Below are 25,103 nucleotides of genomic sequence, written 5' to 3'. Positions count from 1 at the left end.
CTTTCAGGCTCCTTCTAAACTGATCTTTATTTGTAACTAAATTTTTTATGTTTGCTGGCAAATTATTGAAGATGAGTGATCCTGAGTAGTGGTCCCCTTTTTGAACTAAAATAAGTGGTTTTAAGTCCTTGTGCTGATCATTTTTGTTCCTGGTATTATATGTATGAACTGAACTGTTTGTTGGAAAAAAGGGATGTATTATTTAAGACAAATTTCATTAAGGAGTAAATATACTGAGAGGCAGTAGTTAGTATACTCAGTTCTTTGAAGAGCTTTCTACAGGACGTCTGTGAATTTACTCCACAAATAATGCATATTACACGCTTTTGGCCTTTGAAAACTTTTGTTTGACTTGAAGACTTACCCCAAAATATTATGCCATATGACATTATGGAATGAAAGTAGGCAAAGTATGCAAGCTTTTTCATTTTTTGTCTCCTATGTCTGCTAACAATGGAATTGCAAATGCATATTTGTTAAGGCGTTTCTGCAGTTCTGTGGTGCGCTCCTCCGAACTAAATTTATTATCAAGTAGTAATCCCAAGAATTTAAGACTGTCAACACCTTCTATCTGCTCTTCTTCATACTTTATGCATATGCTGGAAGGAAACCTCAGGTTCTGAATTGCATATGGTGAGTCTTTTCGAAGTTTAATGTCAGTGAGTTGGCTTTAAACCATTTATTAATATCCATGAAAATGTCATTACCAGATCTTTCCAGAACTACATTCGACATACTATTTATTGCAATACTTGTGTCATCTGCAAACAAAATGAACTCTGCTTCTCGCAGTGTAACTGATGAGAGATCACTAATGTACACAAGAAAAAGCAATGGCCCTAAAATGGATCCTTGTGGGACAGCACATGTAATTTCTTCCCATTCTGATGATGACTGATGACTTAATTCACTAGTCCCTTGCACTGACACCCTTTGTTTCCTGTTAGCAAGGTATGACTTGAATCATTTTCAGTGCTGCCCGGGACACCATAGAGTTATAATTTTTTTAATAGGATGTTATGCTTCATACAATCTAATGCCTTTGACAAATCACAGAAAATACCCAGTGCTTGTAATTTGTTATTTAATGAATTAAGTACACTTTCACTGTAGATGTAAATAGCCTTCTCGATATCAGAATCCTTCAGAAATCCAAATCTGTGGTCAGATGTTTGAGAAGCTGCCTGTACATTACTTTTTCTAAAATTTTTGAGAATGCTGGCAAAAGTGAAATCGGTCTGTAGTTTGATGGTATCTCTTTGTCCCCTTTCATGAATGGATCTGCATATTTTAGCCAGTGAGGAAATGTCCAAATTATAATTGATTGGTTACACAAATAACTTAGAATTGTACTAAACTCACAAGAACATGCCTCAATTAAATTTGTTGATACTTCATCGTAACCACTAGAATGCTTTGTTTTTAAAGATTTTATTATGGAAGTTATTTCTTTTGGTGAAGTGAGTGACGTATTCATGTACCTGAAGCTATCTGTAAAGGCTAGTTTCAGATATTCAAGGACATTATTTACTGATCCTGACAATCCCATTCTAACAGTAATGGATATAAAGTACTTCTTAAATAGAGTTGCCACACTATGCCCGTCAGTTACTAATGTGTCATCTACCCTTAATGCTATTTGCTCCTGTTCCTTTCTGGTTCTACCAGTCTCCTCTTTCACTATATCCCATATGTGCCTAGTGGCACATCATCACATCTGAAGTAACAACAACTGCACTGGTAGACATGAAACTTTTGATTGTGGAAACAACTGAGGTTGGCATCATGTAGAAGATCAATAGTAAATCAGCTGTTGGCATTCAAATTGTTATCTGTAATACTCATGTAAAAAAAAGAACACCCATGGCAATGTAAAATAGCAATGAGTGACCTGTGCTCATTGCTGTCTCATGTTACACATCTAAACAATGTCTCAGTAATTCTGGTAATTTTGTGATGAAAATATAAAGTACTTTTCATGCTCTTGTTCTAAATCTTTATTAGGGATAGAACAACACTATCATAAAATACCATACTGATGGCAGAAATATTCATTTAAGTTGTTACTATTCTTTCATTAGGGTCTGTATTGTTAAGTCATTGCAAAACAGAAAAATTTCTGTATATCATGAAATTCATTTTTTTTCATATCAGTTCCTAATGATATATCTTCATGTAAAATCCATAAATTGCCTAATATTCTCCAGTAACTTAATTCTCAGATAAACTAATCGGTGTGTGTCAGACTCAAGTACATCAAGGGTGCAATCATTGTAGGACAATATATACTGCATTATAGAGTTGTGTAGGATTATCGGTCTCATATTTACCTACTTTTATTCTGAGTTAATTTTTTGTGGCAGTAGATAAAGATATGGAAGAAATATTACAGCATATATGAGTAAACCACTTACATGAGCCTCCTTCTGCTTACTTTTGTGTCTTCACTGGAAGAAGCTCTTCTTGAAGAAGGAATTATTTTAGTAACAGAGGTTCATTTTTATGCAGTCATTTGCATTTCTTGAAGAAACAGGACAGATATGTTTCTTTCCTTATATTTTCAATTCATTTCTTATCAGGCAGATTCCTTTTTCATGCTAGTTCAGAATTCACAGACCCTAAAATTATAGTCTTCCTTCCAAAGGAGTTTCAAAAACTTTCATGCTTTTCTCAATGTATGCTCGATACCTGTAAGTGGGAAGTTTGCCGCTTCATGCTTAACATATGCATCTGAACAAGGCCCTTTCTAACTGACTATTTAACAACACACATTGTTACCTTCCACTTGTTGCATATTCAGCATGGTTAAGGGAAGCTGTGTTCTATTACACATTACATTGAAGTATGAAAACCAGTGTGATGTAATAATTTTTCTTGTCATTTGTGCACAGATGATATATTTAAACATATATAGCAGCCATATATCAGAAAAACTCTGATTGTGGGTATTAAGTTTTATGAGATGATATATTATCAATATTGAGACAAACACTTTTTAAAATGTACTGTGTCATAAAGTAGTCTTTTCATGTAAGCAGGTAATGTTATAGTTTATGAATTACTGGTAATGCATCAATTTGTCAGTTTGAATGTATTAAGTGTTTTACAAATGGTAACACTGTGTCACTTTTCACATCAGTGACTTCTGCTCCATAGTCTAGAAAAATTCTACATCAGTCCACTTGAACAGTAACTTAAAAATGACTGAGGACGTATTGCTTCACAATTGCACATATCACCTGGTAACACAACTCCCATCTGTGTCTAATATTTTTTCCTTTGTTGAGTTGAGGCAACATTCTCTCCAGGCACTCACCCAGACAGATATCTAATACCAGCTGTTAATGGGAGATATAACAAGACATTGTAATAGGTGAGCAGAGATACGTTAATCAAATGATTTCTGTGTCTCACATACATGTAACACTTTTAAGTGTGGGCATTGTTAATGATTCTTAAGATCACTGAATAAAATGTGACAAAATTTTGTCAAGTTGTCCGCAGTAAGATCGATTTCTTGTATAATATAGTCAATGTTCATGTTGTAATCAGTAGTTCTTAATTGTGTTTATTTATGCCTTGATATTGTCCAGTCCTCTCATACCTAGTAACACACCATCCCATCTCTAATGACAATGACTGTTCTGATAGATAAGCAGTTGTGACTCAAAAAATAAGTATTGACTGATGTCCCCTAAATGTTCAGTAACAATTCAGGCTTTGACTTTATAAGTATCTGATACAGTAAAGAGGTGTAAGAAGTGAGCATCTGCGACTACTGAATATAGCTGTAATACCTGAGCTAGCCACTTTCTGTTGTTATACATCTAAGGCCAAAAATGTCAGTGCTTCTCTTGGTCTCTTCATGAAGTTTTGTATTTTGTACACTCTCATTATATAAATCCATTGTTACAATGAACTAGAAATAACTGAGGACTTATTTCTCAATCACACATGTCACCTGGTAACACAATTCCCCACCATGTCTAATATTTGTTTCCTTTGCCGAGTTGAGACAACATTCTCTCCACTCACTCATCCAGACAGATATCTAATACCAGATGTTAATGGGAGATATAGCAAGACATTCAAATAGGTGAGCAACGATGTTGCTGTTGTCTTCAGTCCTGAGACTGGTTTGATGCAGCTCTCCATGCTACTCTATCCTGTGCAAGCTTCTTCATCTCCCAGTACTTACTGCAACCTATATCTCGCTGAATCTGCTTAGTGTATTCATCTCTTGGTCTCTCTCTACGATTTTTACCCTGCACGCTGCCCTCCAATGCTAAATCTGTGATCCCTTGATGCTTCAGAACATGTCCTACCAACTGGTCCCTTCTTCTTGTTAAGTTGTGCCACAAACTCCTCTTCTCCCCAATTCTGTTCAATACCTCCTCATTAGTTATGTGATCTACCCATCTAATCTTCAGCATTCTTCTATAGCACCACATTTCAAAAGCTTCTATTCTCTTCTTGTCCTAACTAGTTATCGCCCATGTTTCACTTCCATACATAGCTACACTCCATACAAATACTTTCAAAAATGACTTCCTGACACTTAAATCTATACTTGATGTTAACAAATTTCTCTTCGTCAGAAACGCTTTGCTTGCCCTTGCCAGTCTACATTTTATAGGCTCCCTACTTCGACCATCATCAGTTATTTTGCTCCCCAAATAGCAAAACTCCTTTACTACTTTAAGTGTCTCATTTCCTAATCTAATTCCCTCAGCATCACCCAACGTAATTCGTCTACGTGCCATTATCTTTGTTTTGCTTTTGTTGAAGTTCATCTTATATCCTCCTTTTAATACACTGTCCATTCCGTTCAACTGCCATTCCAAGTCCGTTGCTGTCTCTGACATAATTACAATGTCATCGTCTAACCTCAACGTTTTTATTTCTTCTCCATGGACTTTAATACCTACTACAAATTTTTCTTTTGCTTCCTTTACTCCTTGCTCAATATACAGATTGAATAACATCGGGGATAGGCTACAACCCTGTCTCACTCCCTTCCCAACCGCTGCTCCCCTTTCATGCCCCTCGACTCTTATAACTGCTTTGTGTACAAATTGTAAATAGCCTCACTGAGGCACGCGAGCCTCCCCACTGTTAATCAAATGTTTCCTATTGTCTCACAGACACATATTACTTTTAATTGTTTGCATAGTTAGTGATTTATCAGATCACTGAACAAAGTGCTTGAACATTTTGTCTAGAGTAGCATCAGTAAGACTGATTTCTTGTATAATATTCTCAATGCTCATGTTTCAATTTATTTATGCCAGTAGACCAGCAGTTGTTACTTGAAAAATAAGTGTTGATTGATGTTATCTAAATGGTCAGTAATAACTCTGACTTTGAAATTTTAAGTATCTGATTCAGTAAAGAGGTGTAAGAAGTATACATCTGTGGCTGTATTGAACATCGCTGTAAGGCCTGCGTTAGGCGCTTTGTGTTGTTATACATCTAAGGATAAAAATGTCAGTACTTCTGTTGGTTTCTTTACGAAGAAGATTTGTATTTTGTAGGAAACAGCTTATTTTGTTTTCATTTTTCTATGGTATGTGTTATCATTGGTAGATTAGTATAACAAAGATATTAGTACATATCAACATTTCCCTTATTTTTCACATCTGAATATAACAGTATTACCATATGCAGAATTCACAGATTGTGAAATAGGCTCATGTAATCTACATTTCAGTTACACAGTCCCATTTGTTTCAGTCTCAAATATCTCATGTTCAGAGACTGAGTAAGACAGTAATTCCGTTTTACGAAAATGTTAATTTGAACTTTATATATATATATTCTGTTGTGTTGGACGTTCACTCTACATGGCCATGGAGAAACGTTAGGATTGGATACAACCGTCAGTGTGTGTGAATCACAAACCTTAGTTACCTCTAATTCCTTTTGCTTGCACGTTGAAGGACGTTCTTGCTGTGTTGCCTCTTCATGCAATACTAAACCTTCATTCTGTACACTAACCATTTTCATTTCTTAGAAATGCAAGTCTTTATTTCTTTCTATTTCATATTTGGTTACTTTTACACTAAGAGTCATACAAGGGCAAATCAGAAGGTCTTTGCCCCTATTTTTTATTAGGCAATGATTAGTACATACAGGTAATTACAAATATACGTTATATTCCATGTACCTTATACCATTATTCTACATATTCCTCAAAGTGGTTCACACATTTGTCTCATTGCAGCATAAATTTGAGATGCCCCTATGGCATAATTCACCCAACTAATTATGGAACCACCATCAGATTGCTGTCTCTGTTTTATTGTTATTAGTGACTCACTGGGTTCTCAGGAACTTCTTCGGCTACCGGAAAATGTGGGTATTACTCGGAACAAGGTGAGGGAAGATCATAATCTTACCGTATAATACACCTGCCGACAAAGGCTGCATGATGTTGATTATGAACAGTAGGGAGTCAGAGGAACTCTGCCAGTTGTCACATGCGACCACCTACAAGGCCTACCATGGTGAGCCCATTCCAGAAATCCAGGATGCCCCATTGTGGATGGTTACTGTGCTCCCACAGAGAGAATCTGTCCCTTGTGAACTAACATCTTCAGCCATTTATGCATAACTCACCCTCCTGTATAAGAAGACATCAACCATTTTCTCCATTAACCATATCCCACAATTACTGTTCCTTTACCACATGGCTCCCTGTGTACAAAAATCAATGCCGCAATTGTTTACACTAAATTGCCAATGCCCATGGCCTTGGCTTTATTGAATACTACATTTTCAACACCCAACCCACTACGAACTTACAACCTCCTTCCTGGTCACTGTGATCAAGTGCCGGGTGTACATGGGGGGACAAGTCCAATAAGCGGTGTTTTAATTCCAAATACTATGAGAATGTTATACAGAAGTGCCTATAAATAGTGTGCTGCAGCTCAGAGGGTTCAGTTCCAAAACTTAAATGTAAAAGGAGAGTAGTGAAATGAAGGAAGAGGTTGAAATAATGTAGTACACTGAACAACATGTTTTTCTGGTACCGGTACTGTAATGCCACTGATTAGAACACACTCCTACAGCAACAAGGCACAGTTTTCGAACACTGTTTAATGTTCCAAAAGGATCCAATGTGAAAACCATTCACAGGCTCATTCTGGAAACATCCCCTAGGCTGTGGCTAAGCCATGTCTCCACAGTATCCTTTCATTCAGGAGTGCTAGTCCTGCTTGGTTCGTAGGAGAGCTTCTGTAAAATTTGGAAGGTAGGAGACGAGGTACTGGCAGAAGTAAAGGTGTGAGGACCGGGCGTGAGTCATGCTTGGGTAGCATAGTTGGTAGAGCACTTGCCCGTGAAAGGCAAAGGTCCCGAATCTGAGTTGCGGTCTGGCGCACAGTTTTAATGAGCCAGGAAGTTTCATTCACATGCTTTTCACCAAATTCCAGCGGACAGGCAGCGTGGCTGATGATCTGGTGTGGAATTGTAGCCCCAGGCAAACTATAGTTACACCTAAAAATGTCACCATGGTGTCTGTAATTATTCAGCAAAAACCAAAGATATCTGTGAGAACAAAAGCACACCTAAAAGACTGAGTCAGACTGTACACAAGTTTCCATTCGAAGTTCAAAGTCAGTAGGTCATACCAGTACAAGCTGTGTAACAGGGGACTAACTTCGCAAACCAGTTTCTCACAATGACTGATAATGAAGAAATTCGTGTTTGTTGATAAAGGTGATGCACATTCCACATGAATGGAATCGTGAATAAAAAGACTGGCGATTTTATGGTTCCAAGAATCCCCACTTTTGTGAAACAAAACTATTCCAAAATTATTGTTGATATCTTTTCATGCAAGAGACGATCTCTAGTGAACCCTATATGTTACAGATATGGAACAATTTACCCCAACATTGCAGGACTGACAATGAACTGAGTGTTTCATGCAAAGTGAAACCACACTGCAACGCACCAGACATGTGATTTGCTTTGTTGATGCATATTTCAGAAACTGAGTGACTGCATTTGATTGTTGAAAATTTACTGGTGCATGGATAGATTGGCCTTCATATTCACCAGATCTTACTCGTTGTGACTACCTTTCACAACGCATAATGAAAGACACTGTATACCAGAACCATTCCATCACTTTAGGAGGGCTTGAATCGGCAATCTATATGCCATATGAGTTCATTTCCTTCGAGCTGCTACAGCATGTGATGCCGAATTTTACTGTTCATTTGCACCAACTTTGTACTATTAGTACAGGACATTTCTAAGATACTGAATGTAATTTGCTAAGACTACTTGCAGAGAACGAGTTTAATTATGATGCTGATACTGTACAAGCTGCACAGTGTAGGGCGCCATCCGTTACCAGTTTTTTGAACTATTTCAAAACATCTGTGTAATTTCTCAACACAAGATGGCATGGACTCGGCTAATATATGAAGTAGTACTGGAGGGAACACGCCATGAATCCTACAGGGATGTCAATAAATCTGTAAACTACGAGAGCATGAAGATCGCTTCTGAACAGTATGTTGCAAGGCAACTCATTTATTCTCAATAATGTTCATGTCTGATGATTTTGGTGGCGAGCGGAAGTGTAAGTGTTTACACTCAGAGGAGTGTTCCCGGAGCCACTCCTTAGCAATTCTGGGTGTGTGGGGTCTCGCATTGTCCTGCTGGAATTGTGCAAGTTTGTTGGAATGCACAATGGACATGAATGGATGCAGGTGATCAGACAAGATGCTTACGTACATGACACCTGTCAGAGTCGTATCTAGACATATCGGGGGTCCCATATCACACAAACTCCACGTGCTTCACACCATTACAGAGCCCCCACCAGCTTGAACAGACATGCTGACATACAGCATCCATGGATTCATGAAGTTGTCTTCATAACAGTACTAGTCCATCTGTTCGATACAATTTCAAATGAGACTCGTCTGACTAGGCATCATGTTTCCAGTCATCAACAGTCTAAGGTAGGTGTTGATAGGCCGAGGCGAGTTACAAAGCTTTGTGTCATGCAGTCATCAATGGTACACGAGAGGGTCTTCACCTCCAAAACCCCATATCAATTATGTTCCATTGAATGGTCCACTTGCTGACACTTGTAGATGGCTCAGCATTGAAATCGGCACCAATTTTTGGGAGGCATTTCCGTCATATTGAACAATTCTGTTCAGTCATGGTTGGTCCTGTTCTTATAGGATCTTTCTCTGGCTGCAGCGATGTCAGAGATTTGATGTTTTACCAGATTCCTGATATTCACAGTACACTTAGGAAGTGGTCATATGGGAAAATTCCCACTTCATCGCTACCTTGGAGATGCTGTTTCCCGTTGCTCATGCACCAGGACTATAACATCACGTTCAAACTGACGTAAATCTTCATAACCTGCCATTGTAGCAGCAGTAAGCAATCTAACAACTGCGCCAAACACTAGTTGTCTTATATACGTGTTGACTACCACAGTGCCATTTTCTGCCTGTTTGCATATCTCTGTATTTGAATATGCTTGCCTATACTAGTTTCTTTGGCACTTCAGTGTATATTACCTTGCTGACATGGTTCGAGGTTGATTCACATGTCTGTGAGTGTGTACCAACACGCAGAGTTAAGCTCACGGTGATAGATAGGTAGCTTGCCACCTCTATCAGGATTGATAGCCCAACGTCTGACTGCATTGCATACCATTATAGCCACAATTTAGCAACAGCTTCAAGAAAGGGTAGCTTCACCATCAGCTGGTGTCACTGTGGTGTTCCAAGGAGATGCGTCTCACGTGACTTCGAAGAGGTTGTGCTGTAAACAACAGTGTTCTTGAAAAACAATTAAATTTCCTCTTTGTTTCTTTGGTTATTAATTAGTGGAATTATAGAACAAGTGATGTACTAGGTCATGCCTAATAAAATACTTGTAAAAGTGGTCGAGTTACCAACAGGTTTTCAAAGAGTTGTAGCATCGAAATGGTACATTTCTGGACCAGGATTCCACTTAACAATATTAGCTGCGCAGTCCCTTTACAAGTCGCAGAAGTTTGTAATGGGAATTTGTGAGTACCCTGTATTAAATTCTTACAGCTTTCTTGATAAACATACCTTTTATTGCTATTGGCTATCGATTTTAGTTTTCGAAGTTTTCGTTATGAAATCAGGGACTCCTTTGCTAGATGCACCACATATTTTAACGCACAATTACTTCTCCTTTTAAGGCTAGTCCATGGCACAACAGTGGGCATGCACACACCAGCATCCTTTGTTAATCAATTCACAATTATCTAGGAGAAAATTTCCCAACCACGCAGAAACCCATACCTTTCACCTGGTTCAGATTCATTCTTGACATCTTCATGATCTGGAATGAGAGTGAGAACACTATCCACATTCCTCCAGAACCTCAACACCTTCTACACTATGTGCCTCACCTGCTCCACATAAGACCATTAACCCACATTTTTCAAAGTTGATCTCCATACCAGTGATGGCTACATCAGTGTCTCTATCCTCTTCAAATTTACTAAACACCAACAACACCTCCACCTAAACCGCTGCCACCTATACCACACCAAGAGGACACTTCGATAATGCCCAGTCATCTATGGTCATTGCATCTGTAGTGAAAAGCATTCCCCCCTCAAAATATTCCAGAGGTCTCACTGAGGCCCTCATAGAACAAAATTATACTCTAAACCTTGTCCTTGTCTCACTAGTCATCTATTGCCCTCCACATATCCACTGTCTGGGCACAAGTGGTACCCCTCCCATACCATCCAAGACGGGAGCAACTAAATAATAATCTCTGCCAGTGTTTTGGCTATCTCCCATTATGCCCAGAAATGAGACATATCCTCCCACTTCCTTCCCTATCCTTCCCACAGTGATATTCCGCCACCCAAACAATCTGGGTAATATCCTTATGCAACCCTAATCAGCCTCTGCACCCAACTACTTGCCTCATGATTCACATCCCTGCAATAGACCTAGATGCAAGACCTGTTCAATACATCTTTCCACCACCACATACTCCATTCCGGTCACTGACATGCTTTACCCTATCGAAGGTATGGGTGCCTGTTAAAACAGCCATGTTATGTACCAACCTAGTTATAACCATTGTGCTGTACAAAGTCTCTGTACATGACAGTGAAGAAGCCACAGCTCAGCATGAGTGGTTGCTGTCTAAATGTAGCCAAGAGCCAGCTCGACCACCCAGTTACTTAATGTACCTGTCACCGCAATATGTTTCAGTGTGATGATTACTTGACAGGGTGTTCCATTTGGTTTCTTGCCACTAACACCAACTTTTCTGAACAGCGCATGTGGGAACACTCCCCAAGCACCCCTTGGCCACTAACTTCACTAGTCTCTGTCCTCCACCTGCCTTTAAGCTTCCCTATTCTCCCCAGACTTAATTACGGTTTGCCACTGGACCCTGTCACTGTTCTTATCTTTAACAAATGACTTCCACAGGCTTTGATAGAATGTTACAAGATTTTATTGACTGCTTATTACATAAACATACTAATCAATATCCTACTACAGTCAGTTTCAAGGGGCAATGAAACTGAAGCAAATAAAGTATTTTTTCAGCAAAAGTGAGCAGTAAGAACGTAAACTGTGTAACTAAATGTTTTGCAGTCACTTCATCAAAGATCTTGGAACTACACTTTCTTCCCACCACATTTGCTTACTAACAATTCCATTACTTATAACAAATAAGAGTTTCAGACAAACTGTGGTTTATGCACCAACAATACCTGATCCAAAAATGAGTCTTGCATACTATATAGTGTTTTGCGTGTGGTCGAGAGTAGGGTGCTGTATTGTGATGCAGAAGTTTTGAAAAATCTATCATCAGCCATGGAGTCTGAAATTCATAACAACCTACAAATTAAAAAAAAATTGAAACATGTCATATTAGTCCACATGAAAATTTGTCTTGGTTTGCTTTGATGTGTATATATCATTTGTATGACCAAAAATAGTATAGTGCTGTGTTGTGATAATTTTTTGTGGTTAGACTGGAGCTACAGATATACCTTGTGATACATGCTTTTCTTTCTTAATGCAAGTTCCTTGTGTTTTATATTCATGAAGATCCCACATCGTGATTGGATCCTCAGAACATAATGAATAAAGGATATCAGTTATCGTCCAGTTTAAAATTCCTAAAAATTATGATAGTGTACACACATGACTGTATACTATGTCAAAGTAAAAATTTATTTATAAAGTGTTCTCATAGGCACCTACAGGTGAGGTTGTTACACTTGCCTGCTTTACTTCTTCATTGATAGTCCTCAGTGTTGATGTACTGTGTAGTTACAGTGGCTGAAAAATGTGGTGTGGAAGTTCAACACTGACTACTGAAAATGATTTAGCCAACAGTTGCACAGATGCTTTTCACAGTTCTTTGCTTCCATTGGTCACAACCCCGACAGTGCTACAGATATATGACCAGTTCACTATTGGTTAATTTTTGATGAGCCTCATTAATAGTTTGCAGTCAAACATCAGCATACTGCTACAATAGTTTACCGTTGAACATCTACGAGCTGTAAAAACCTAACCACACACTTGTTGCAGTATAATACGGTATGTGTGAGACTATTGAACAGTCATTATTTTAACACATAACCTGCTCGTGTTACACCAATTCCACTGTTCAGTTGATGCATTGTTGTTGATCTAACCAATACAGATTTCTTGTCTGAAAAGCGGGTGCGGACTGACTGTCTGATGACCAAAAATTGGGCCAACATATATCCTCAAAATAATAGGCACTGAAACTATACATTGTTTAATGTTTAAATAACAGATATCACAATAAAAACCTACCTCATTCAATTAATTGAATACATAGAAAATTACCTTCTTTTTAACAGTTTCTTCTACTATGGGTATTATGCCAAATTATTTGTTTAAATAATAAAATTAACAGTTGTAGTTATCCAAACAATGCTTTTATTAACCTGGTAATTATTTTGGAATTAATCAAGGTTTGGCTTTGCTAACATTTTTTCAAATAGAGCCAAATAGTAATCCCAGTAGTTCTATTTCAAAACGTTTATACTTAGTACAGAATTTATATTTGTTTATAAGTCAACAATAGAATTTAAGTCATGAAACAATTACTAATTTCGCTCTGTAACAATAGTATTAACTAGGAATGGTGAAAATGAATTAGGAAATTGATAACAGACACAAAACTAAGCACAAAATTAGATCTGGTGCTATATTCTTTAGACTGAGGGCCAACCTTTCCCTTTTATGTAAATTCAGATTCTACTCATGTATTTTAATGGAACTTAGGAAAAATGAAAATAAAATTAATTTGAGGAGGCAGATGGCAAAACATGAGGGGAAGCGAAAAGATCCCAGCTTGCTTCATCACAAGGTGGATAGTGGATTGGATGTGGGGTGAGGGTTGGGGGGGGGGGGGGGCACGACATGGCTAAATCTGAAAGGAAATACCCTTACTTAAGTAATCACAGCAAAACTTAAGTTTGTTTGGTAGTCACACTGTATGTGTAGAACTGTTCCATTTATTCAGTAAAGTGGTCATTTTTGCATGTCTGATTACCTAGGAACATGCGGACTGTGATTTACCCAATCCATTAATTCACCTTTTGTGTCTCAAAATGTTTTGTCTTCAATCACACTCCTACCATTAACGGGCTTGATTAACACTTGATACAAATATACACTATACTGCAGAATATACTTATCATTTTCTTCATATTTATTGCAACTTAATTTTTTTTTATAACGTTGGTATTGTATCACTCAAGAACCTCAACATTTATACCAGATTAATAAGCTACATTTCTAGAAGGTCAGTACCATACTCCCACATAACTTAAAACACAACTGTAGAAAATTTTCCATCTGTGGAAACTAGCACTATGGGAGCTGCTAAGACAACTTTTCAACAGAAAAGTGATTGAAGCAGATCCTGAAGTATATAGTGCTGCCACTTATGCTTGTTCCTGTATGCTTGATTTGGTGACCCTAATACACCATGCAGAAATGAAAGATGCCATTATCTGTGCTGGAAGTGAATAATGTTTTCCATGATCATCTGGGATACATTGTGCCTGGATATTTTACAAATTATGTTGAGAGACAATGTTTTGTTCGTTTTGTTGGGTATATTGCAGTAGAACTCTGTTTCTGGGAACAGTTATTGGCCTTTATCAAAGGAAACGTTGATAAAATTTGTATGAAAGCAACTCTAGCCACCATAAAATATTTCATAACATTTTCTTACACATATTGCTCTCTCATTTGCAAACAGTGCAAAGAAATGCATACTGCAGTGGGGTACTAAAACACCCAGTGGGAGGCAACAGTGCAAAACTAAACACTTCCATTTACACTAAATTTTTTGATGGGTTGTATCTCAATCACACATGTTTCAATTGTGAGTGAGCTTCCAAACTATCTGTTTGGGGTAGTTTTAGAAAGGCATTTTAGCAATTTGTGCAGGAATTATTACTAAGCCCTACATGTTCAAAACTGTAACTATCACAATAGAATTATGGATGATTAGAGTTGCTTCCAATATGCTAAGGCAACACACATGGTAGTGAACTTAGGTTTTCTCTGATGTTTTTATCTATATGAAGTGTGAGCTGATGGTGGGTGGAAGGATTGAATTATAAGTTTATGTCTGCTTATGATACTGAGTCTTGGCGAAATGATCTGTCATGAATAACTTTGAACTTTCTCTCCTATTCAATTTTTCGCCACCTGATCAATGGGAGCTTTGGTGGTTTTGTGCAAAATCATTCAACAATTCTTGCAAGAAAATTATTTTCAGCTTCCCCATTGATGCTGCTTTGATTGGCTTGAAGAAACTGCTCATGTCATTTGCAGAATGGACTAATTTTACTTCATAATTCAAATAAATGGTAGAGATTAACTTGAAGCAAGAAGAGCAATGAATTAATGATTGAATCCCATGGAACGGCAATTTTGGTTTTCTCCTCATGCGTATGATGTGTCATCTACTCTCATACTATTCAAAAATTCTACTGTAACTTGGAATTCTGATTCTTAGATAGAAAATGAGGGGTATAAAAGTATTCAAACAAGTTTCTGTTCAATATACAAAAGGAAAGGAAACAATGTCTGTTTCCCACTGGCTTATCTGTTCAGTATATTCTTAAATTTACCCCAAAAATCTCACTAATGCCATTTTCAAAGCTTAACTGACTTCCTGTACTTTGATCATACAATGTAAGCTTCCACACCCGGTATTATTTTCACTTAAAACTTGCCGGCTGATAGGTCATGGTCGAAGTATAAAACTCTCCCCTGACGTTTCATCTCTGACTGCGGGAGACATCCTCGGAGGTACAGTGGCAAACAGTTTGCCACTGTACCTCCGAGGATGTCTCCCGCAGTAGGAGATGAAATGTCAGGGGAGGGTTTCATACTTCGACCATGGCCTATCAGCCAGGAAGTTTTAAGTGTAGTTCCTGTACTTTATATTATGTGAGCTTAGATGCTCTTTAGGAGCAGTGGAGACTCTTGCATTTTCTTGTTAATGATTTGGCTGTAAACCTGCAGGATTTTAAAATTCTCTCGTGTGGAAGGGTAGGGGGTAGGGTGGCTTTTCTTTGGATCTTACTCTGAGTGCACTGGGTTTCCTATAGCTGTCATTATCTGGATTGAGCGGTGAGTTATGTAATCTAAAATAACCCCACACACAGCCAAGTACATGGGTCTGAGGTGTAGTACTCACGTGACCCATTTAGGGGTAACCTATAGCTCTCAATCATATGTTGCTATTATGAGAAACCAAAGCCTAGATTGTCACAGAATCTTCATACTCTGTAGCACAAGCCTTCCACTCATCTCAGAACAATCTGGCCACGATCTAATTTAAACAGACCATGATGCAGATTATGAACCTTGTTGAAATTCTGAGATAAGACTGACATTCTTAACCTTCTTGCTAGTAAATGGAATGATCCAAGTATGACATAAGAGCTCAGATGATAGGCAGTGTTTTTTCCACCTTGTACTTACAATCAGTTGTCAGTTGCGCCTTTCTCCAAGAATGGCTACCAGAATAGTCTCTCCAAGAAGCAGAATGAGACCCCCCCAGGCACCTGGTGTTCCTTTGCATCCCTTACTGCCATTTCCCTAAGGGACAACATCATTAACCGTATGTTTGAGTTGTTGCGGGTTACAAGATCTCATGGGACACTGCATGTTTCCAAAGAAGTGAAGTGAGTCTCATTGGCTTAGTTTTGGTAATAAATATATGGATGTGACATCCTTAGTTCCCTCTGATGCCTGTTTCCCACATATAAGGTGCCTACACCTACCACTGCGACACTATTAACAGTCAAGTGGGTGAGTAATGATGGGTTTAGGATTTCCTGTAGGAGAGCATGTGCTTGACATGCCTTTGGTATCTCAGGTGCATGACCTTTGGTCGCCCTCCTAACGTACCATTTCACAGCAGCTTCCAATCACTTGACGGCAGTCATAGTTGTTTCAAGCTGTTTATGAATAGCAGCTAGCTCACCCTCTGCCTGAGAACAGAAAACCGTATGAGGCTGCATTGTGCCTGGCACAGTACTGTACAGAACAGCAAATAAATAGCTCATACCTGGTACAATATTGTACAGAATGGTAAACAACTAACTTCAGACTAAGCTTGCAGTTGCTATTGTGTTAACAGTATTCTCACATTTTTAATGGGCAGAATCCAAGTCATGCTGTATAACTTACAAAATGTGACACATTGGCAAGAACTTCCAGCATTGTATCAAAGGAATTACTAAATACGCAGTTTTCCAGATGTATCAAATATATTTGACATTAACAGGTAAGGTATTATATATTTACGTTTCTATAATGGGCTTGTGCATGGACCATGGAGAGGGTTTCTACTTCTTGATGTAAATGTAACTTATTTCATATCTCATGCTCATAGTATACAATGTTCAGTTTGTAAATGTCTCATTTTTCCCAAGGAAGCACATAATGGAAAGACTATAGTGTTGTATTATGATGAGTATTCTGAAGCCAGAATAGCTCCACATCGGACCATCTGCAAATGGCTCTGTTCGTAATATGGATTACCTTCCATTGTATGAATAAAAGTATCTTTCATTGTGTTGGATAAACATAGAATATGATTGAATAAGTTATTACTGAGTCAAAATTATCAAGGTATATTGCTTTAGTTACCTTATTTTAGCAAATAAATACAATCATACAAACAGAAAGTCCTGGTCAGTGCAGTCTTTTGCATATTTCTAACATGTGTGTTGATCATTGGCACTTGCTGTGAATATTTAGGCCCAGGAAGGATAAAAACTCTATTCTTGATATTACTTAATCCATATATTACATAGCCACATTACTTTGCATTTTTCCTTTGTGTAAAACCAGATAAACTGTATGACATAAATAAATAATGATGATGTAAATAATAACAAGAGTAATCAATTTGCAAGCAGCAGTAAACCGAAACAGCAAGAGAGACGAAGAAGTAGTTGATAACTATCTGCATGAACTAGAGAAAACCATGAGAAAATTTACTAAAGGAAATGTTAAAATATTATTAGGTGATTAAACTCACATTTAGGCTGAGAAGGGAAATGTAGAGGAATGATACAACAACACTCCAGACACAGAGTTGCCATCAAGATGGCCAGAGACTTGTCAAGCTATGTTACCAAGAAAATGTGAGGATTATGTCAACTCACTTCAAGAGGCCAAGAAAACCAAAATGTTGAGATCACTGGCCAAATCATTAGGAGAATACTAAATCTGCAATGTAACAATTACATGCTAGAACCACATGTAAAGCATGAATGTACACATCAGAAAAGTGGCAAACAGTGACTCCAATCACTATCACACCAGAATCAGAATCTTACTGAGACAAAATACAATTCTTTTATATCTATATTCTAACTATTATACTTAAATCTGCTACCTAGCAATTTTAAAGCAAGTTGTAAATATTACATAATGGAAACAAAACTTACAACTTAGTACATATTTTTGCTTTATAACTGTTGATTAATTCTATTTTCTTGGTCTACTTTGACTCAATAGCTACCGATGCAGTTGTTATTACCAGCCTATGTACCTGCAAACGCATGGATCCAAACCAGATAGACGAAGTTCTCCAGTCTGAGTAAGTACCTATTCCAGTCTTTTATTAACCTATCTCCTCCTTCCTCCTCTCTGTCCATCTTCTGACCCTTCTTCTCTATCCATCTCATCTTCCCCCTTCCTCCCTCTTCTGTCCATCTCCTATTTCACCTGATGTCCATCTCTTCCTGACTCTCTCTAGATCAATATCCTCCTCTACCCTCTCTCTCACTGTGTTTCCTCCTGCCTCCTCGCTCTGCCCATTTCCTCCTCCTCCTCCACCCTTTGCCAATCTTCTCTTTCCTTTCTCTGTCATTCTTCTTTCCCCTCTTTTCTCTTTCCATCTCTTCCTATTCCTTTCTCTGTCCACGTCCTTCACTCCCCTCACTTTGTCCATCTCCTAGTCCTCCCTGTCAATCTCCTCCTTCTTCAATAAGCAGTTGGGAAAACTATTACTACATCCAACATATGGTTCAACAGTATGAATATGATAAGAACATTGACAAATGTTTTTCTGTGAATCATTTGCATTTGGCTAGAGGAAGGAATAAAATGACAGTGACACCAAAACAACCATCCTGAACTCATTGTTAGATGGCTAACACCTTTAAATTTTCTATAATTTTCGACAGAAAAAATCAAGAAGGAAAAAATATCATTCAACCCTATGTCAAGTATCATTTAACTATACATGTTTTGAGATCTAGGGTCTGAAAGCATATGTTCCATAAATAGCTGGCCAACAAAAACATATTTAGCTCACAGGATGGTTCGGCAGAGTCTTCTCTGATGAGTTACAAAGGAGTTTTCATCCATGTAGGTACAAACTGTCTTAGAAACAACACTGTAGAGGGAAACTGTAATGATCTAGGAGTTTGTTATGTAAATCTGAATAAGTTCTTGAGTAGTGAATAATTTGTTTAGAATCCAGTTTTCTTAGTAAAATGCTTACTGATGCATGTGAAGTTCTAAATAGCAGGGAAAAGTTACAAAGAAGAATGGGGATAATAAACTGTGTTTAGCAACAAAAACAGTAAGACCAAAATGCTACCTAAGGAAGACTATGTTTGGAAACATAGACAAGAAAAAAATGTCTCCACACAAAGCATTGGAATATAAATGGTCTAAGTGCTGACTTTTCAAAAAAAAGCCATGAAGTCGACAAATCAAAAGTTATTCACTCTGTGGGTAAGAATAACAAAGTTACTAGCCTGAACAAACGTTGGCTTACAAATGTAACACTAGAATCCTCAATAAAATCACATGTCTTGAAGTTGCCAACAACTTTTGTAGATGACAGCCATCAGATAGAGCTCATACTAATTCATTCCAATATGTAATAATATATAAGAAATTATTTTAGTTACTAGAATGAAGAGTTTATATTTAAGAGCTGCTGCATTGTGTTAAAGGATCTACATGTCACATTTATTTCTATTTACAGAGCACTATAGGAAGCTAAAACTGAAGCATTTCTGGTCAAATTCAGTGCCTGCTTAAATCCATCAATAAACAAGAATGGAAAAAGTTTGTCATAATTGCTAACTTCAATATTAATGTCATAGCTGAAAGCAATGATGTGTCCAAATTCACAGACATAATAAAAAGATCCTTGGTATCAAATTAAAATTCAGTGAGGCCATTAGAGATAATGCACAGTCAGCAGCCTGTATTAATAATACTGTTACTTTAACAAATTTTGTGATCGAAGATATTTATAAATTTTGCTTGTATTTAAGAATCTCAGACCTCACTCAATTATTCACTGAACTGCCAAAAATTAACACAGATGTTTCATGTAGGGAAAGTCTTATGCAAAGGGTCATCAATAAAAACAAGTCAACTACATGTAGTCATAAGTTCAGATGGTTGAACAGAAATTTTACAGCTGCATGTCAAGCGGTAGTCTCTTTGACAAATTTGTAAGTAGCTTCCTTGAAAAGTTCAATGAAATGTTTACAGTTAGAACCATATATAACAAAATGACACATAAACTTAAATGGATAACTCAAGGGATAAAAATTTCTATTGGTGGAAAAGGTAGCTCCACAATGACTTGACATAGCATTAAGTTAACATGTGGGGCATAGATGTTATGATTTCAGTGCTCATTAACAGAAGTAACCATAAACAGTGAGATGAGACAGTAACAAATTCAAGTATAAATGACTGTGCGTAACTAACTATAAAAATTTTAAGACCATACATTCAAAGATTGATCAGGCTAAATATTACTTGGTCCCACATGTAAAATTAACCTCCACGCAATTGCACCGTGGTACTGAGTACTTCATTATGGGGTTCTGTAGTGTTGTAGCATTTCACAGATCCCTGCAGTGTTGCAGCTCTAGGTACTTGTTTATTTGACCTACCTTCCTACCCTCCTTCCCTCTAGCCTCACTTCCTAACTCACAGGACTTAGTAATGTGTTTCCTCACATGGAAAATGGTAGTGGGGCACTATTGTACCATACACCCATTTATGTCGTAACTGTTTCTTTCCGAAACTTTTGAATGTGTGTACTATTTTCATTTTATCTACTAACTCTGAACAGGAAGATGAAAGTGGGAACAAGAGAGGAAGAAGTTCAGAAATTAAGGTTTTCTTAGGAAAAAGACAAACTTTTAATATGAAGTAAGAGAAAAGGCCTGTAAAACAAAAAAACTAGGCAAAAAATTTTGTAGAGTTTCACCCAGTCTCACAAGTTTTCAAACTTCAATTGTGTTTCTCAAGCTTCCTGAAACTGAAGTGATACATATGCTAGTATCCCATACTAAAAAATATATTGACAACCTTTGAACAAACTACAAATAAAGGAGAGATTGTAAAAATGTGGACAGATATGAAATTACAGCCATATTCACAATCTGATTGTTGATAGGTCTGAAGAATGGTCATCATATAAGTGTAAAATAATTTTGGGTTCAGGTATGATATCCTGAGTGACACAATGAGCTATAAAAGATTTCTATTTGCAATATATTCTATAAGTATAAATATGTTAGTGGTTCCTAAGGAAATTATAATTTATCAGAAGGTGGGTTCCTGAATACTCCTTGTGCCCACTAACCCAAAAGAAAAAAAGAGAAAAATGGTATGCCTATATGAAAGTTAAAAGTGATACAGACAAGAACATCTGACAAATCAGGGTCCATGAGATGTATTCTCAACAATTGCCTTTGCATGTACCATTTGTGGTTATATCTGAACTAAATGGAGATGGGTGTGGAAGTTAAGTTCTCTCCAGTGCACAGCATTAATTTAGCATGTTGAGCATACATTTGTGTTTTCGATGTTCTTGAATGGAAGTAACTGTAAACAAGGAGATCAGATAGTTTTAAAGGCAAGTATCTATTTACCATGCCTATTTACCATGCACATATAACTTTCCAAATTACAAGCTCTTACATTTCAGCAATTATCCAACAGTGGTTCTTCCCATGCACCAGTCATAATCACTGTATGGATGAGAGGAAATATTTGTGTTGCTAGGAGTGCCCTCTACTACACACTGAGAGGTGATTTGCACAGTGCTCATGTAGATTGTTGACATTCATCAACATTAGTAACCAAACAGGAATTATATCTGACAAATTCACTGAGAAAATTGTGGTATCACTTTCCAAGATAGGTCAGACTGAATTTTACTTCCCCCTATACAGTACTCCTAGAAGTCGTACAGACAAGAGCATCTGACTAATTAGAACCCTTAAGGAAGATTGTCAACGTTTGTTTTCAGATGTACCGTTTGTTATTAGCAACTTAAGTTTGGTCAGACAGACTCAAAGTCAAGTATTTGTCTGCCGTATACTACCAATTTTCTAAATTATAGGGGCATACAGTCAAAGGATTTTTTGAAGATTATTACATCCTCCAGTACACACGTCCATGATATTACCATGATGAAAAAGAGCGCATAAGGTGATCAACTATCAGTGTTTCTCCACACAGACCCTTTGCAAATGCAAAAGAATGGGAGGTACAGTGTTTCTCCACACAGATTTTTTGCAAATGCAAAAGGATGGGAGGGAAACAGTGCTTACAGACATTCCCTCTACAACACACTGTAAAGATGGTTTGTTGAATATTCATGCTGACCTTTGCTCCCTCTAAATAATATTACTGAGTAAGTAAATTTGATGCCCACAAAACACACTGTCAGTTTACTGAAAACTATTTCCTATAAAAATTCAGAGAACATACAGTCCATTATTGGTAAGGCAAACTATTACTTCATCCTACCATGTGATCCTAAAAGTGCTAAAGATAAAATTGTCTGTCAAATTAGATGTCATATGGAGGACCAGTGGCACTTGTCACCATACTGATTATATGTGAATGTATCTGGAACATAAGAGAATGTTAAATGAATCAGAAATACTCTCCACCACACACCATTAAGTGGACATGAGGAGAACAGATGTAAGCTCTCAATGTTCTTTAACAAGTCATAAAGAAGAAGATCAGACAGTCTCAAACTTGTGGAATAATTTAGTGTACATGGAAGTCTGCCCTAGTTCTGAGAGCAAACCTCCATAAGAAGATTATCTACACTCCTGGAAATGGAAAAAAGAACACATTGACACCGGTGTGTCAGACCCACCATACTTGCTCCGGACACTGTGAGAGGGCTGTACAAGCAATGATCACACGCACGGCACAGCGGACACACCAGGAACCGCAGTGTTGGCTGTCGAATGGCGCTAGCTGCGCAGCATTTGTGCACCGCCGCCGTCAGTGTCAGCCAGTTTGCCGTGGCATACGGAGCTCCATCGCAGTCTTTAACACTGGTAGCATGCCGCGACAGCGTGGACGTGAACCGTATGTGCAGTTGACGGACTTTGAGCGAGGGCCTATAGTGGGCATGCAGGAGGCCGGGTGGACGTACCGCCGAATTGCTCAACACGTGGGGCGTGAGGTCTCCACAGTACATCGATGTTGTCGCCAGTAGTCGGCGGAAGGTGCACGTGCCCGTCGACCTGGGACCGGACAGCAGTGACGCACGGATGCACGCCAAGACCGTAGGATCCTACGCAGTGCCGTAGGGGACCGCACCACCACTTCCCAGCGAATTAGGGACACTGTTGTTCCTGGGGTATCAGCGAGGACCATTCGCAACCGTCTCCATGAAGCTGGGCTACGGTCCCGCACACCGTTAGGCCGTCTTCCGCTCACGCCCCAACATCGTGCAGCCCGCCTCCAGTGGTGTCGCGACAGGCGTGAATGGAGGGACGAATGGAGACGTGTCGTCTTCAGCGATGAGAGTCGCTTCTGCCTTGGTGCCAATGATGGTCGTATGCGTGTTTGGCGCCGTGCAGGTGAGCGCCACAATCAGGACTGCATACGACCGAGGCACACAGGGCCAACACCCGGCATCATGGTGTGGGGAGCGATCTCCTACACTGGCCGTACATCACTGGTGATCGTCGAGGGGACACTGAATAGTGCACGGTACATCCAAACCGTCATCGAACCCATCGTTCTACCATTCCTAGACCGGCAAGGGAACTTGCTGTTCCAACAGGACAATGCACGTCCGCATGTACCCCGTGCCACCCAACGTGCTCTAGAAGGTGTAAGTCAATTACCCTGGCCAGCAAGATCTCCAGATCTGTCCCCCATTGAGCATGTTTGGGACTGGATGAAGCGTCATCTCACGCGGTCTGCACGTCCAGCACAAACGCTGGTCCAACTGAGGCGCCAGGTGGAAATGGCATGGCAAGCCGTTCCACAGGACTACATACAGCATCTCTACGATCGTCTCCATGGGAGAATAGCAGCCTGCATTGCTGTGAAGGGTGGATATACACTGTACTAGTGCCGACATTGTGCATGCTCTGTTGCCTGTGTCTACGTGCCTGTGGTTCTGTCAGTGTGATCATGTGATGTATCTGACCCCAGGAATGTGTCAATAAAGTTTCCCCTTCCTGGGACAATGAATTCACGGTGTTCTTATTTCAATTTCCAGGAGTGTATATACAGGCAGCTTCAATGACAAGGTTGGCCACAAAGTGGGGGCAGGGAGCAATCCCTAGCGCACAAGCCTCTTGGGAGCTCAAAGTCTCTCAGTGGTTCAGAGGATACCACAGAGCACTCAGTTGGTGAGTATCAGACTACTATTGTAAAATAAGTCTTGTATCTATAATAAATAAAAGAACATACCTCACTACCAGCACATCCAACCTAACTCTTGCTCTCCACTTGAGTTCTTCACTCTTATGAGTCCTACAGGCCAGATGCATACAATTCTACACTTGATTAATTTTGAATGCACAATATTTCTGTTCGACTTTGCATTCTAAAAATCACCTTGTGATGGAAATGAAAATGCACATACCTTAAGTGTTGTTGGAAATCTTACTAAAACATTTTCCCAACAAATGTCCATGACAACAGCTGTGAAAAATAATCATAATTTTGTATGATTGCTAACAGCATTCAAACATAAAGCATGAGATGGACAGGAAGTGCAAAATGGCTAAGCAGGAATGGCTAGAGGACAAATGAAAGAATAGAAGCATATATCAGTAGCAGTAAGATAGACGCCACCGACAGGACAATGAAAGAGATCTTTGGAGAAAAGAGGACCACCTGTATCAATATCAAGAGCCCAGATGGAAAAACAGTCATAAGCAAAGAAGGGAAAGCAGATAGATGGAAGGAGTATATTGAGGGTCTATACAAGGTAGATGTACTTGAGCTCAATATTATGGGAGTGGGAGAGGAAATGGATGAAGGTGAGACGGGAGATATGATACTTTGTGGATAATTTGACAGAGCACTGAAAAGCCTAAGTCAAAACAAGGCCCTATGAATAGACAACATTCCGTTAGAACTTTTGATAGCCTTGAGGGAGCCAGCGTTGGCAAAACTCTTCCATCTGGTGAGCAAGCTTTATGAGACGGGAGAAATACCTTCAGAATTCAAGAAGAATATAGTAATACCAATTCCAAAGAAATCAGGTGCTGACAGCTATGA

The sequence above is a fragment of the Schistocerca serialis genome, chromosome 3, assembly GCF_023864345.2.
Source record: "Schistocerca serialis cubense isolate TAMUIC-IGC-003099 chromosome 3, iqSchSeri2.2, whole genome shotgun sequence".
NCBI classification, from domain to species: domain Eukaryota; kingdom Metazoa; phylum Arthropoda; class Insecta; order Orthoptera; family Acrididae; genus Schistocerca; species Schistocerca serialis.
Note: the sequence above shows the minus strand (reverse complement) of the source record.